This window comes from Panthera tigris, chromosome F3, assembly GCF_018350195.1.
Source record: "Panthera tigris isolate Pti1 chromosome F3, P.tigris_Pti1_mat1.1, whole genome shotgun sequence".
In the NCBI taxonomy this organism is placed as follows: domain Eukaryota; kingdom Metazoa; phylum Chordata; class Mammalia; order Carnivora; family Felidae; genus Panthera; species Panthera tigris.
Genome location: NC_056678.1, coordinates 34,361,352 through 34,377,263, shown reverse-complemented (window position 1 = coordinate 34,377,263; position 15,912 = coordinate 34,361,352). Strand labels below are relative to the sequence as shown.

At 47.6% G+C, this 15,912-nt stretch overlaps 1 long non-coding RNA gene across 1 annotated transcript; it reads right to left on the bottom strand.

Annotated features, from left to right (window-relative positions):
• Window positions 1–5,399: 5,399 nt before the first annotated feature.
• LOC122235852 lies at window positions 5,400–15,106 on the bottom strand. Its single transcript, XR_006213939.1, has 2 exons — window positions 14,740–15,106; window positions 5,400–5,540 (listed from the first exon to the last, which is right to left on the bottom strand). It is a non-coding gene; the product is annotated as an uncharacterized LOC122235852 (long non-coding RNA).
• Window positions 15,107–15,912: the final 806 nt, after the last annotated feature.

Below are 15,912 nucleotides of genomic sequence, written 5' to 3'. Positions count from 1 at the left end.
GCCCAAAGGCAGCGTGAGGGGAAGACATGCCACATGTAAGGAGGAAGTGCCATTCAATTTAAAGAACATCTGTGGGGGCTCTATGACGTAAGGTGCTCAAGGGACAATTCCCAAGCAGGTGTAGAATGGAAGGGCAGTGTATGTGACAGACCGATATGATCTGACTACGATCTGACATGGCCGACCTTCTTGGTATGACAACCTCAGTGTCATCCCTGGGACGGACTCAGCAGGAAGCCATTCTGGGAAGGGATAAGGAGCTGGGGCTGATTTTGCGTGGTGAGATTCCCAGCTGTCAGTTCCCCCATGGGGTGTAGCAAGTCCCGCAAAATCAGTCTCCAAAGGCATCCGCGAAGCCCATTTGGGGCCAACTGAAGGGTGACCAGCCAAGTGGGTATGCAGGGCTTTAAAACCATAGATAGTGAGCAAGATCCAGAGTCTGGGTTGCCGGTCCTTGGGTGACCATGTGTTAACGGGAGCCCTCCAGGCACTGTTTCGGGTCACTGGGAAAGAAATGGGGGTGAATAGGGATTCCAATAAGGGAATCTTTCATATTATATTTCTCCTCCTGTTTCCCCTGTTCTGTCTTGTTTTTGGCAGTTAGTGCAGGGATTTTCATTCTGTATCAACCCTAGGGCAGCGTGTTCAACCATGGTGCTACAGCTATTTTGGGCTGGGGAAGTCTTTGCTGGGGGAGCTGTTGTCTCCATCGGGGGCGGGGTTTACACACCAAGTGCCAGTAGCAGCCCCCCAAATCGTGTCAATCCCAAACCGTCCCCAGACATTGCCAAAGGATCCCTGGGAGGAAACATTACCTCCCCCCCCCCCCCCCCACAGCAAGTTAAGAACCAGTACTCTGGAGAAAAGGACGTCAGGGGTGTTATGAAGAAATAGAACGGGAATGAGAAATGAAGGGTCGAAGAGGAGTCTTGGGGCCCTGGAAGCTTAGTCACAAATATAGAACCCATTCAGTAGGGATTAATGGGACACTTGGTTGGGGCACAGCTGGTACCTGGGACTCGTAGGGCTGTCACTCTGGGCGCACTAGGTCCGGAGCTCACAACAGCAAGATTAATCCCAGACTTCACCTGCTGCAGGATAGAGAGTCCTTGAACTTGGTCAGTTGTGGTCAGAATGATTCAAGACTGAGGAGGACAGTTAGGTCTCTATTACCTGCAGCAGAATAGACTCGGGGAAAGTAATAACAAGTATTATGGTGATGGGGATGATGATGATGATGATGATGATAAATATTTATATAAGACGGTGTGCCAGACTCTATTCTAATAACTCTGTCCTTTTTTCCTGCCATCTTGGCGTATGTCCAGTTCATTTCCTGACTTCCTTCCGGTCTCTGTTGAAAGGTTAGGTTATTGGAGAAGCTTTCCCTGGTCATTTTATGTAAAACAGCAAGTGCCTTCCTTATTAGTCTCTGTCCCTTTTACCCTGTGTTATTGTTCCTCAGAGCACCTATCACCATCTGACGCACTGCATATTTACCTTTTAATTACCGATCTCCTCGCTCCTGAAAGTAAGCTCTAGGAGAATGGAATATTTTCTCCACTTCTGTACCACACTAGGAACATAATTTGAGGGGCTATTACGGGCTCAGTCGTGTTCTCCTCAAAATTCATATGCTGAAGCCCTAACCTTTAGTGCTTCAGAATATGACTGGATTTGGAGATAGGGCCTTTAAAACAGTAATTAAGTTAAAATGAGGCCATTAGGATGAGCCATAACCCAATCAGACCGGTGTCCTTATAAGAAGAGAAAATTTGGACATACATAGAGACACCAGGAGTGTGCACACACAGAGAAATGTGCCCATGTGAGGGCACAGCAAGAAGGTGGTCATCTCCACATCAAGGAGAGAAGCTTCAGAAGAAACCAATCTTGCCAACACCTTGATCTTGGACTCGTAGCCTCTAGGGCTGTAAAAATCCATTTCTGTCATCTAAGCCATTAACTTTGTAATATTGTGTTATGAAGCCTTAGCAAATTAATACAGGGGCCCAGTACGAAATGAAAATGCAAGCCCTTTATTCAAAAAGCAGGAGATGGGGCACCTGGGTGGCTCAGTCGGTTGAGTGCCTGACTCTTGATATCAGCTCAGGTCATGATCCTAGGGTCGTGGGATGGAGCCCCACCTTGAGCTCCACATTGAACATGGAGCCTCCTTAACGTTCTCTCTCCTTTCCTCCCCTCTCCTCTCCTCTCCTCCTCTCTCCTCTCCTCTCCCTCTGCACCTCTCCCTAGCTTGGTTTCTCTCTCTCTCTCAAATTTAAAAAAAAAAAAAAAAAAGCAGGAAAAAAGTGCTGTTCAAGGTCAAATACAAAGTTTTTTTTTTCTTTTTTTCCAGTCTCTCTTGGACTCTCATGGTGGTGTTTCTTTGCTGATTAAGTTGCTCTCTGTCAGGCACAGGCATAGATGCTGAGCCAATGCGGACCCTCACTGGTGCCCACATGACCACTTTGCGACTCAAGGCACTTGAGGTCCGTGGACTGCCAGGTTCCATCTGCAGGACTGAGGCAATGTGCCACACAGAGGCAGAAATGTCGAACAGATCATCTCCCCTTCCCACAGGCCCACTACTCTAATTCATCATGGGCAGGCAACCCCCAAGGGTATTGCAGTCTTTGTGCTGGGACACTCTCTTTACCCGGATCGGGGATGGACGAAGGCCACCTGCCAAGTTACATGTTGGCACTGTGACACCGGAGCAGGAATGCTCAGTCATGCTCTCAGCCCGCATGCTCAGCAGGCACGCCTGGCTCTCTCCAGCTATGCACTCAGACCCCCGCTGGGGGGCAAGGGCAGCGCTGGTTGCTGGATGGAGGTTGGGAGGGGGAGACCAGGTGGGTTCAGAGCCCCAGAGAGCAGGGAGGAGCAGTGGGCCCTCATCTGTTTCTGGGAGACAGGACTGCACTTGAGGCTGAGGCTCGAAGCCCTCGGCATGCTCCATTGTCCCATCAGACTTGCAACATACAAATTGAAAGATACAATTACTGAGAATTTTAAGTCAGCACCACCAGAGCCCTGAACCCCAGGTGGGAGGCCTTTCTTAACACAGGACTCTACCCAGCCACACAGGTTGTATACCCAGGAAGCCATCTCTGCTGCTACACCCCCGGTGCCCGGAACCGTGCCTTGTACATACTGGTTGTACGTGACGATGCATTCATCACCATGATCACGCTAAGCATTAATCACGAATACCTTTATATCATTCAATCTTCGTAACAGTCCTAAGAGGTAGTGCCTCCATTCAACAAACAAGGGTCTGGAGGCACGTCGAGGTGAATAATTGACTCAGGTACGAGAAGCTGATGTATGAGGTTACGCCAGGGGGTCGTGTGAGAGCCGCAGGTAGCACCTCCTTCTTCTGCTGGGGACATGGAGGGGACGAGCTCAACGAGTGGTAGGAGAACGGGCTTTGTAGTGGGACAGACCTGGCTCTGAGGCCTGGCTCTGGCACTTCCTAGCTGTGAGATTTATGTGATTTTCTTCACCAGTCTGAGCCTCAGTTTACTCATTTGTCAAACGGGAGTAATGACACCTGCCGCATGCAATTGTTTTGATATTTACAGAATACAATGTTTCACAGCACACTAGGCACTTGGTAAGCAATCAACCAATGGTGGTTATTATTATTATTATTATTACTGGAAATAGCACAGCACTTTGTATGGACTCCAGAGTCTGGCTGCCTGCCTTCAGATCCCAGCTGGATGAGCCTTGAGAAAGCTACGCCTCTGTACCCCAATTCCTTCATCTGTCACAATACAGATAAAAATAGTACCTCTCTTACAGGGTCAGTTTGAAGATGAAAGGAACTGACGTTCACAGAACACTCAGAACAATACCTGTTTCACAAATACGCACTCTTTCCATGTTTGTTTAAAAAATAAATATCAGTCTATAGGACAACTCTAACAACCAGCTCTTTTCTGTTTATTTCTCTAAACGCCTGTCTTAAAGCCCCACACGTGCGAAGGCTGGGAGTGGTCCAAGCCCCGCGTGTTCTCCTGGGTCCCTTACACTCTGCAAAGCGGTGGGCAGCGCACCGAACTGGGACCGAAAGGATCCAGCTCCCTCACATTCGCCTTCCTTACCTTCTGGGTCTCGCTCCCCTTCTCTGGGCCTTGCTCTCCCCAAGTGCGTGTGCCAGGGAGGGGTGGGAGAGGCGACACCGAACTAGGGCCTTTCCCAGGCCCTTTCCAGTTCTGATTTTCTACTTGTCCCATCACTTTCTAAAAATCTCCCTCGCCTTCCCCACCACAGCCCCAGACGCGAGTGTGACCTACTTGGCTTCTCAGCTTCCATTTTGTGGGAGGGCAAAGGGTGCTTCTGGTTCTGGGAGTGTTTCTCTCCTGACCTGACCCCATAAGAGAGAGTAAAACAAACAGATGGGCTCATTCTCCTGGGATGCAGCTGTTGGGTTTCCCTCTAGAATTGCTGGCCTCCCCCTTTCCTGGCTGCCTTCACTCTGAAAGCTCATTTATAGTATTGTCCTCAGTTCCAAAGATCTGTTTCCCATTTTCTTCCCAATCTTCCCTGCAACCCACCTCTCGCGGACTTCGTCTCTCGGTGCTGGTAATCCCTCCTACGCACCGTCCCCTTGGGGCCCCGACGCCCCCCAAATCCCATGGATCCCTCCTCTGATTCTGCCGGAGGAGATGCTGAGGGGGAGGAGGGTACCCCGAGAGTGAGGCCAGGTTGAAGACTTTATCTGCTCTGTGCAGCTGCATTTTTGTGACTTGCTTTCTCCGGCTCGTCAATACTGCTTCCCATTAAATTAAATAGCTTATTGACTGGTGTGCCACATGGCAATGGGGTTGATGGGATTCGCAGAGACTCCTCACTCCTCCTGCACCCCCCTCCCCACAATCACAGGTCACTGCTCAGTAAATCAGCGGGTAATGGAGTTTGAACTCTCAGAATCAGCTCTGTGTACCCTTTTTATTTGTTTTTAATTTGTATCAATGGTAATTCTGTCTGTTTCAATTTATGTGATGGTACAGGTTGCAGAGCTGAGGAAGTACCCTTTTTTACCCCATTAACCGCAGAGGGGGCAACATCCTTTCCAGGCTTCTTTGTGATAGACCTGCTCCACTGGGCAGGGAATGTTCCCTTTGCACAAGAGGTCCCCCTTTGTCAGGGGTCACCACTGCACCTCCCTCCATCTCCACCAAATCCAGGGCGGGGCACTGAATTTGCTTTCCTCCGTTCATGCCCCCGTACTCCTTCATTCAGACGTGCTGTAAAATGAACATAGCATGGAAGTGTCTGGAGGGAGAGCTTGCACCCCAGGACCTGCAGGGTCCTATGGCTGGCCAGCTCCTTTCTGCCTAGATGCTTAGGTATTTTGCATATTGTTTCCCCTGGAAGCTAAGGCAGTGTGACTAGAGTCGCCAGTTTATTTGTCTGCAGGTGAATGCCATTTACAGCTTATTAGTGTCAGGACACGACTGTGAAGTAGATATAGTTTGCTGCAGTGCCCTTTAACTTCCTCTGACCATCGTCTTTTCTCCCCTCTGGCCCTGCAAGAAATACAGAGTTACAGAAGGAAAATTAAAAAGCACATAAAAATGGCCGAAATGAGACGGAGAATATAAATCCACCAGGATTCCCCAAGACAGGGGCGGCCAAGGTTGGGAACAGTTAGTTCTGGGCTACAAAAGGGAAACTGACTTGACAGGGCTGGTCCCAGGAGGGAAGCAGAGGGGTCTGTGTGCTGTGGGAAGGGTCACACATTGATTCCGTGTTTCTTTTTTTTTTTTTTTTTCCTTTCCTTTCCTTTCCTTTCCTTTCCTTTCCCTTCCTTTCCTTTTCTTTCTTTCTTTCTTTCTTTCTTTCTTTCTTTCTTTCTTTCTTTCTTTCGAGAGACAGAGAGCAGGAGAAGGGCAGAGAGAGAGAGAGAGGGAGAGAGAGAATCCTAAGCAAGCTCCACAGTGTCAGCATGGAGTCCAACTCAGGGCTCGATCTCAGGACCATGAGATCATGACCTGAGCTGAAATCAAGAGTTGGACACTTAACTGACTGAGCCACTCAAGGCACCCGTGAGTTTCTAAGGGGAGTGGGGTAAAGGGCATGAGGGGTTCAGCGATGAGATAAGGAGAGACAGTAGAGCAGGAACCACTCTGAACCGTGACCCCACCTCCACCCCCTGTATGATCCCACAGATCCTCAAAGAAAGTAAAAAAAAAAAAAAAAAAAAAAAAAAAAAAAAGAAAAGAAAAGAAAAGAAAAACAAGTGAATAGGATGTTATTGAACTCCAAGCAAGAGACAAAACCAAGAATGGCTGCCCAGAATGCAGAGGGCTAGAGGGAGGCATTTAACCTTGGAACTGAATGGTTCGAGGCACAATCACCCAAAGCTTTGAGGAGGCTGGAGCCCCAGCTGGCATCGGGATGGCTTACACAGTGTACAGAGAGTGGGTCCCTGCTCCCCCAGGAGCCCCACTCTCCTCTGGGCTCTATGGCTCCCCTGTCTTGGGATTATCTGCTCTAGGCTTTGGCCAGGCAGAACCACCTCTGTGTCTTTGGGTTCCTTCTTCTCTTCCTCCCTTCTTACCCATGAGAGCTTCGTGCTCTATCTTGCCCTGAGTCCTGGAAGCTGGCACTTAAAGTCCATGCTGTGTGTGTGTTGGTGGGGGGGGGGCAGAGGGTATAGGGGAAATATCTGAACCTGCCTCCCAGTTTTGCTGTGGACCTCAAACTATTCTAAAAAATGGTCTTTCAAAAAAAAAAGTCTATGCTATCCCCACTGAGGACAGACTTTCCCTTGTTTAATTTTATTTTTTTAATGTTTATTTATTTTTGACAGAAAGAGAGACAGAGAGAGAGAGAGACAGAGCATGAGCGGGGCAGGGGCAGAGAGAGAGGGAGACACAGAATCGGAAGCAGGCTCCAGGCTCCGAGCTGTCAGCACAGAGCCCAACGCGGGGCTGGAACTCACAGACCGTGAGATCATGACCTGAGCCGAAGTCGGATGCTCAACCAACTGAGCCACCCAGGCGCCCCTCCCTTGTTTAATTTTGAAATTCAGACTCTCTCCTGACCCCAACCTCTTAGAGTGCTGGGATTTCTCACTGTTTGGTGGTCTAAGGGGCACTTCCTGCAAAATTAATTTGGTGGTTCATCATAGTAACTGAAACTCCATTCATCGTGACATTGAATTTTTTAATTATACCAAATACTTTTGGTCCCCGAGTTCCTGGCTCTTCCCATCACCGGCCAGTTTATAAAAACGGACTCAAGGTGCCAGACTCCTATGATGCACCTGTCACAGGGATCCAATACCAATCGGACCGTTGACTGAATGGTGGGGGGTTTGGGATCAAGTTCAGGGTAGACGGAGAGAGAATTTTGGATGGAGGACCCTTTCCATTGAGGACTATCTCGGCATAAGAGAATGTATGGAGAGTGCTTACCGAAGCACATTTTACCTCCGATATTTTGTTTACTCCTCATATAATCCTGTGACGCTGACTTGAGGGAAAACTCCCTTTCCCCATCTGTAAAATGGGGATAACAGTTTTTACATGATTGGGTGCTTTTGAGGAGCAAATAGACCACAGCGAATGTGATAAGGGTTTGTAAACCTCATACATTTTACAAATGTTAGTCGACACTATTATTATCCTTCAAATCAAACCCCGCAGGCAAGTGGTAATTTCAGGCACAATTTCATGTCTCTGTATAATTTGCTGCCTCCCTCAGACCTAAACTACTCAGCTCTGTAGTCAGAATTGTGAATTTGATTACATCTCATTGCCTTGCTGTTAGGCACCAACATTTCTTTTGTACATTAAAGAAGGGTGTAATAAGGTGGGAGTTTCTCTCCTAGCTCGGGGCCTGGGGACTAACTCAGCTTCTGAAGGGCACGGTTTCCCAAGTCCTTGGGCGAGCTGGCTGGGTGACCCTCGGGTGGAACGAGTCTTTCCTCCAGCTGATGAGGTCGGCCCTGTTGGAAGTGGCACAGGTTTGCCCATTTGACGCTCTCATATCCGACTCCTGGAAGCCTCTAGCCGCTTAATGGATTCATTTAAGTGATAATAGGAGCCGATCGTATGTCAGGTTGTTAAAATGGCGATAACATATTGCACTAGGAGAGCATTATCTACGGTAACTGCATTATAATGGTTAGGGAATGTCGACAGAACTACATATGATATTCCCATAAACACCAAATGAATTCAGAGTGACTAGGCTATTCAATCCAAGTGTGGCCAAGGCAAGAGGTAACACTTCATCTTCTAGACCCTCGCTTTCCAAACATTGCAAAAGGAGACACATGCAGACAAGTGTTGACACATCAAAGTCAAACAAATGCACATGCTTCTCTGATTCATAACCAATCTGGAAAGCCGCTCACCCGGCCTCAAGGGAGTGTGGGAATTTGCCAAATGTTCTCCCCCCGAGGAACAGAGGGGAACAGAGAAAGGAAGGCATTGGGGAACGATGATGGCCGAGGCCACAGGTTCTGTGTGTCAAGGTTCGAGGTTGCTCTCCTAAAGGATTTATAGGGGGTCGTAGGCTATGCAGTACAGCGTCAGGATACTCTAGCTGGCCCGCCTCCCCGCTCCCTGCGCCCTAAAACTACGTCGAAAAGAGAATGGTGAGGTCAGTAACGTTTACCTTTGTCCCCCTGCATCTCCAAGATTCCCTTCTGTAACACTGGTATCGCCTCCCCAATACTGGACTGATACCTTCTGCTCTGATGCTCCAGTCTTAAACTGTTATCCATCCCTGGGTATTTCTACCTTAAAAGAAGGTACTGCACCCCCAGAGGGCTGCTTTAAAAAATGCAGCTGTAACTTTTAGCTTCCAATTTCCAACTAGCCACAATAGTAGTCGCCATTCATTCAGGGCTCACTATAAGCCAAGCGATGTATTTACGTTATCTATAAATCTCAGAAACTTCAACAAGGCAGGGTTTACAATTCCCATTTTAGACATGAAGTCACCACGGCTCGGTTAAATCACCAGCAAGAAGGGACGGAACTAGCATTTAAATCCAGTTCTGCCAAGCCCTCGCTTCAGGCTGGTTTGCCCAGTAAATTGCCTGACATCTCCGAGACCGTTTCCTTATTTGTTAACGCTCCGAGATGGTGTACCTCTGTTACAAGGCTATTATGAAGGTCACTTGAGACAATGTATGTGAATGCCCTTTGTAAATTGCAAACATAGGCCCGTTATAAGCACTTCTGCAAAGCGGAAAGCCCTGAGTCCGAAGCTAACAAGTTCTTCGGTCAATCCCTTGATATCTTTACAGGCATAAGGCCTGGGTTTCTTCCCGCGAGAGGGGCTGGGAGCGCCGCCATTGGTTCCTGTCCTCCCACTATGTGCCCTGCAGTGTGCCGGGTCTGGAAGCTTCCCCTCTGTGGTACCTCACAGCCTAACGGGGCAAGTAAACTGTGTAAACAAATAGCTATAATAAAAGGTGCTAAGTGCTGTAATAGAGGTAAGCGGAAAGTGTTCTGGGAGCGCCAATGAGGCCAAGCCCCTCGTCTTCAACAATCTCGTTACAAGGAAACAGATGGATAGTGCTCTATCAAAACTAATAGAATGAAAGATATTGCAAAGGCAATATGTGCCCAAGTGCTTGGTAAACTGAAGCGCTAAACACGTGGAGGACGAGTTTGTGATTTACCCAAAGAAAAGAATTGCTATCCGAGGAATTCCTGTGCCAGCCCAAGAATATTTTTAGGGCGGAATCTTCCCGGTGGTTCCCGCGTGAGACGTTTGGGAGGCCGTTTGGTCCCTTGGCCCTGCTGGAAGGCCTGTTTCACAGCGTCAACCTGAGTCTCTCTTCCCTCCAGGATAACCTCCGATGATAAAGGGCAGAGAATTGGGACCTGAAATGCTTGGAGGCCCGAGGCTTTCCCATCACCTGGAGCGTTGAGCTCCAGGGACTCCCCCGGGGACAGAAGGGATGGCATTTATGCTTTTTGACAGGATGATGAGATAGGGAGCTCGGAAACCCTGATCCTCTGCCCCGGGGGACCCCAAGGGAGGGGGCGTTTCAGTCAGCCCCTTCAACACTGCGATTCTGCCAGCTTGCCTAGCTGTGATGTGGGGTCAGGGCTATTGTTTTCCACCGCTCACTAAGGGAAATGCTCACCAGAGAGCAATGCGTTCCTCTGTTAAAACAAAACACCTGTCATAAAAGGCCACATATTGTGGGCTTCCCTTGACACGAAGTGTCCCGAACAGGCAAATCATAAACTTCATAAACAAAGAGAGTAGCCTAATAGTTGCCTCCGGCCAGGCAGTCAGGCTGTGGGTGATGGGAGGGTCGGGTGTGACTGCTCATAGGTTTAGGGTTTCTTTCTGGGGGTGATAAAAGTGTCCCAAAATTGACGGGGCGTGGCGGCTGCAAACTCCGTAAATACACCGAAACCATCGAAGTGTACAATTTAAACCGGTGAATTGTATGTTATGTGAATTGTATCTCGACAAAGCTGGTCACAGGAAAACACAGCAATGCTGAAGCTTTATCTGGGAAGGCACAGAAAGTCGCCCCCTGATGGTGGGAGAAAACTTCGCAAAGTGCTGGGCTCTGACTCCTCGTTTTGGTTCCCATTTGGAGTTCCGTTGTTCTTTTCCACCTGGCGTATTCAGGAACTTCTGATGCTCATCCAGGACAAAGCCCTAGCTGGCTGGCTCGCCACTCCTCTGCCTATGGCCTAATCTGTCCCAGCCAAGACAGGAGATCCCCCTTTGCAGGGCGATTAAAATTGTTACAGCTAAGTGAAAAAACGCTATTAGTGTGTGTTGGGGGGGGGGCGGGGATGGGGAGCTATTGTTTAACGGGGACAGAGATTCTGTGTTGCAAGACGGAAAGCGTTCAGGGGACGGACCCTGGTGACAGTTGTGCCACAGTGAATGCCCTTGATACTAGCTGTATTGAGCTGTATGTACACTTGACAATGGTTAAAATGGTTAATTGGACGTTATGTGTATTTTAACACACTTAAAAAAAATGACTATTGTCACCTAATCGAGAGGTTCTCTGAAACGTTATGAGAAGTGAAAGAATCGTGGGAAGGAGGATGCCGTGCAGAGATAGTAGGGTCAGCTTAAGGAAGAGCTAACAACCGATCCTAGCTTAGTGAATTTCACAGCGCAGGCCTTTGGGGGAGTCTCGAAACCCCTGCAAATGAAAAGAGTGCTTCCTCCTTTCAGGTGTCCTTGATCCCAGAGAAGAGACATGTGCCGTGCTGCACTGTCCAGTCAGAGCTGGTAGAACTGCATCCCACACAGGTGCTTTTGAAAGATGTATTGAGAAACACCGATCGCAGAGGAAAAAGGAGGTGAGCACAGTAGAGCTCGCCCATCTCACTCCCTGGACCCAACATGCTGCTCTCATCTGACCGCGATGTTTCCTTTCTTCTCACGTTGAAATTACGACCACCACCCACCCCAAACCACTTCAGTGTTCCCCACCGGTTCATCCACTCAGTCGCCCCAGCCAGAATTCTCCAGGCAGCCTGATCTCTCCATCACCTCCCGAGCAATTATTGAAGGTCTCTTAATTCTAAATTCAACGGACCTCATGAGTCTGTCTGCTCATTTCCATCGATGCTGCCTCCATGCTGGGCCATGCCATGGGGGTCATTAGTCGAGACTCCTACAACAGCTGGTTAAGTGGTCTCTGATCGTGGGCCCCTAGGTCCCAACCCTCCCTTCGTTCTTCAAGCAATAGCCAGAGCGATCCTTTGAGAGATCGAATCAGATTAGGTTAACTCCTGGGAGAAAGCTTCGCGGGCCAGCCATGCCAACAAGAGAAAACAAAATCGTGCCAGTGGCCCACGGAGCTCTGTATGATCCACCATCCCCCTGCCTCTGTCCTTCACATCACCTTCCCGGCTCATCCTCTTCCTGGCTTTTTTTCCGTTCTTTAAAAGTCCCAAGCTCTTTTCTTGGCTCCTTCCTATGCTTCTTTCAGTTCCGAGCTTAAATATCACTTACGCAGAGAGACCCTTAATTAATTCATTTACTGCTTGTCCATTCACTCAATAAATATCAATCTAGCACATGCTCTAGTGCTAGGCACTCTACTCGTCCTTGAACCTCCCTCCCTGTGTAACTAAGGCCTCCTGTTACATTCTCCCCGGCACCTGCTCTTTTTCTTCATTGCACTGAACACAATTTTTTTTACGACAAATTTGTTGTTTGATTTTTTTTTTTTAACGTTTATTTATTTCTGAGACAGAGAGAGACAGAGCATGAACGGGGGAGGGTCAGAGAGAGGGAGACACAGAATCTGAAACAGGCTCCAGGCTCCGAGCTGTCAGCACAGATCCCGACGCGGGGCTTGAACTCACGGACCGTGAGATCATGACCTGAGCCGAAGTCGGCCGCTTAACCAACTGAGCCACCCAGGTGCCCCTGTTGTTTAATTTTTTAAAAAGTGTCTTCTTCTTCGAATGCACTAAGGTCTTTGAGGGTAGACTAGTTAACTCACCTCTGTGTTGCTTCCAGAAATAGCTATTCAATAAATATTTTCTGGGATGCCTGGGCAGCTCAGTCAGTTAAGCGTCTGACTCCGGCTCAGTACGGAGCCTGCTTCGGATTCTGTCTCTCTCCCTCCCTCTCTCTCTGCCCTGCCTCCATTTGCATTCTCTCTCTCCCTCTCTCAAAATAAATAAATACACTTTAAAAAATAGATAAATATTTGCTGAATGAAGAAATCTTTAAATAGAGATCCTTTTTTTTTTTTTTTTTAAATCTGATAGTGTGTGGCATATGGAAGGTTTATTTCTTCCTCTCTCTTCCCAGCTTCTTCCACATCATAAAATAACAGCACATGATGCTGAGGGTGGCTAAGTGGGAGACAGACTCACCAAACTCTTCCTAATGAGAATCCGCGTTAGCTAATAAATGACAATATTAATGACTAACATTCGTAGGGTGTTTTACATCTAGCAAAACATTTTCCCATTGCATTCTGCCCTTCAATTTAATAAAGAAAATCTAGCTTTCGGCTGCCCTATAAAAATGAAATCAAAAAGAAATAAAAAGTTTAAGGACAACAGGGATTAAGCTGTTATGATATTTAAAGTCCATTAGTAAAAGATTAGCCAGTTAGAAAAAAAGGGAACACCCTTCAACACGGTTTCTCCTTTCAAATTCTGAGGGCTCTGTAGGGGTTTATAGAAACAAAGATATGTCTTTTAACTCTGTTATATCTGTGCCCTGCCAGAGCTTTGGGCTATTTATTATTAATTCTTTTTTTAATGCTTATTTATTTTTGAGAGGGAGAGACAGAGTGAGCAGGGGAGGGGCAGAGAGAGAGGGGGAGACACAGAATCTGAAGCAGGCTCCGGGCTCTGAGCTGTCAGCAGAGAGCCCATCGTGGGGCTAGAACCCAGGAGCTGCGAGGTCACAACCTGAACCGAAATTGTTCGCTCAACCAACTGAGCCACCCAGATGCCCCCTTTTGTAGAAATTCTTTTTTTTTTTTCAGCGTTTCTTTATTTTTGAGAGAGAGAGACAGCCATGGTGTGAGCAGTGAGCTGCTTATTATAGGAATTGAATCTCATGGTGCCCTGTATGCGATATGATGGATTCCTCCCAGTTTTCCATCAGTATGAGGAGTCCTCCCAAAGGCTCAGGACAAAGAAGCAGCTTTACACGTAGAAGCTGGAGTCCAGGACTCTTAGTTGTTGTTCATAAGGAGCGGGAGTTTTCCCTGAATTGAATGCCCCACCCCTGCAACAGCCATACCTGTGGGGATTACTTAAGCTGACACTTCTTTCCCTCTCCCTTCTTTCCTCCCTTCCTTCCTTCCTATTCATTCTAAAAGTCTTGTCTTTTTACCTTTACTGTGTGCCTTTCTACGTGCAAGGACCCACGATACTTATTAGAAGCAGACACAGGAAGTTGGCTGGGGTATCTGGGCAAATGGTAGTGCACAGCTTAAGTAGGAGATACCCCCACGTGCACCTTCCTTTACAGCACAGCCACTGTTTTGCTCTACAGAATAAAGGTCCAAAGGTCTTCAACTCTGCAAAGTTCTAATCAGTTTACCTTTATCAATGCACCGTGGCATTTTCAAGGATTCCGCCTGGCACTTTCAATCTGCTTCTCTTCTTGGTATTGATTCTCTGGTGTCATGATCAGCGAAAGGCCAGCCTGAGGGGTAGAGGCCCCCGGGGAGGCAGAGGAGAGTAAAATGACAGAAAGGATAGATCTATCACCTTGAACGTACTCCAGCCCAGCCAATCATGGAGTTGGCCAGAGTCAGACCTGTATAATGTTTGGATAGGACACCACGTTGGAATAGCAGAAGCTGCAGCCTGAAAGACCAGATGCTACTGGGGAGTCGGTACTGGAACCCTTCCACCATCTGGAGCCATGATTTCTGGCAAGTTACTCACTTCTTCCCCTGCAAACTGAGCGGTTTGATCTATGGTCTCTAGGAGCCCTTTTGCCCTAGCATTCTATTGCCCTAAGTTTTATTTTCTCCTTCCACAAGTGCTCAGAAAATGAGGACATAGTTAATGATGTCAAAGGCTAAAGAGAGTTGGTGGAAAATAAGGCATCAAAGGTGTTCACGGATTTTGAAACGTTGTGCTTTTGAAACTTTGTTGGGGTGGAAGAACACACTGAGCTGGGGACTGAATGGAAAGAAGTGAAAATCGTTGTACGGGAGAAAAAGAACAGTAGCCAGAGATATGATGAGTGCGGTGAAATTAGGGAAAAGAGAAACAATACAGATATTAAACATACCTCGTCATAAGATGTGGAAAAGCCATAGAAGTAGCCATGTGCTACTTGTAGCTTGTAGGATACTTTTCAGTCCTTAGGAAAACATCCACTATTACTGTCTGAAACATGGAATTTCCAAGTGTTTCCATTTTTGTTTCAGGATGACCTGGTGAGAAGACAGCGCTCGTGGAACCAGAGGAAAGTGACTTGTGCTCAACAGGAGGGTGACAAGATCTTTCTAATTATTCCTCAGCATTCTAGAATCCAAGGTGAAGAATGCTCCCCGATAAGGCGGAGGTAAGCAGACATAGGGGAAAGAGTATGGAATCAGAGTGTGACCCATTTGAGTTTCCAACCACAGTCACGGGGACAGTGTGGGACAGGGACCTGCGGGCATATAGGGCAGACTCATGATTTAGCCCGTCTTCAATCTAAAATTTTCAAAACATGTGCCCAACACATATTCAGGGGAGAAGCTGATGAAGGAGAGGGCAGAGAAGGAGCACCGCCAGAGCCTATGGCTCAACTCTGGCCCCACATTTACAGCCTCATCCAACGAAACAAAAGCTGACATTTACTCAGAGTTTTTCTTCTTAAAGGTCGTTGAGCAGGTTCTTTAGAGGTCTTGTCTCCCATCACAAATGGTTTTGCAAAGTGTTCTGTTCCAGGAGTGTCCTTAAAGATAAATGTATACGTATGTGTGCGTGGGTGTAATTTTACTTGAGAGTGGAAAAAAATACAGTTGACTCTCCTTATTCGCAGCTTTTATGTCCTATAGTGTTGCCATGAACATGACTTAGCGAATACAGAACTGTTGTTCCTAGGGGACTCACAGGGTTAGGTTCCTGTGAGCCCCTGGCCATGACAGCTTCAGCCACTGGCCAACACCTAATCTTTATCATGTGCGTTTTTGTTTCAAGGCACCTAGTTTACTATATTTTGCTATTTGTTCACATTGAACTCACAGCCAACAGCACTATAGCTCATGCCTGAGTGAAGCTTATCTAACTAACACACGTATTTTCTCCAGAAGGTACGTCACAGCCTTTTTGCGCTTAGAAACACTGGCACTTAGCATCGTGCTCGGGGCCCTTTTACACAGTGAAATCATCCACAGAAAAGCACAAACATAAAAAATGTGGCACTAAACAGACCATGAAAAGAACGCTGGGTTACAGTATGAGAGTTGAGACG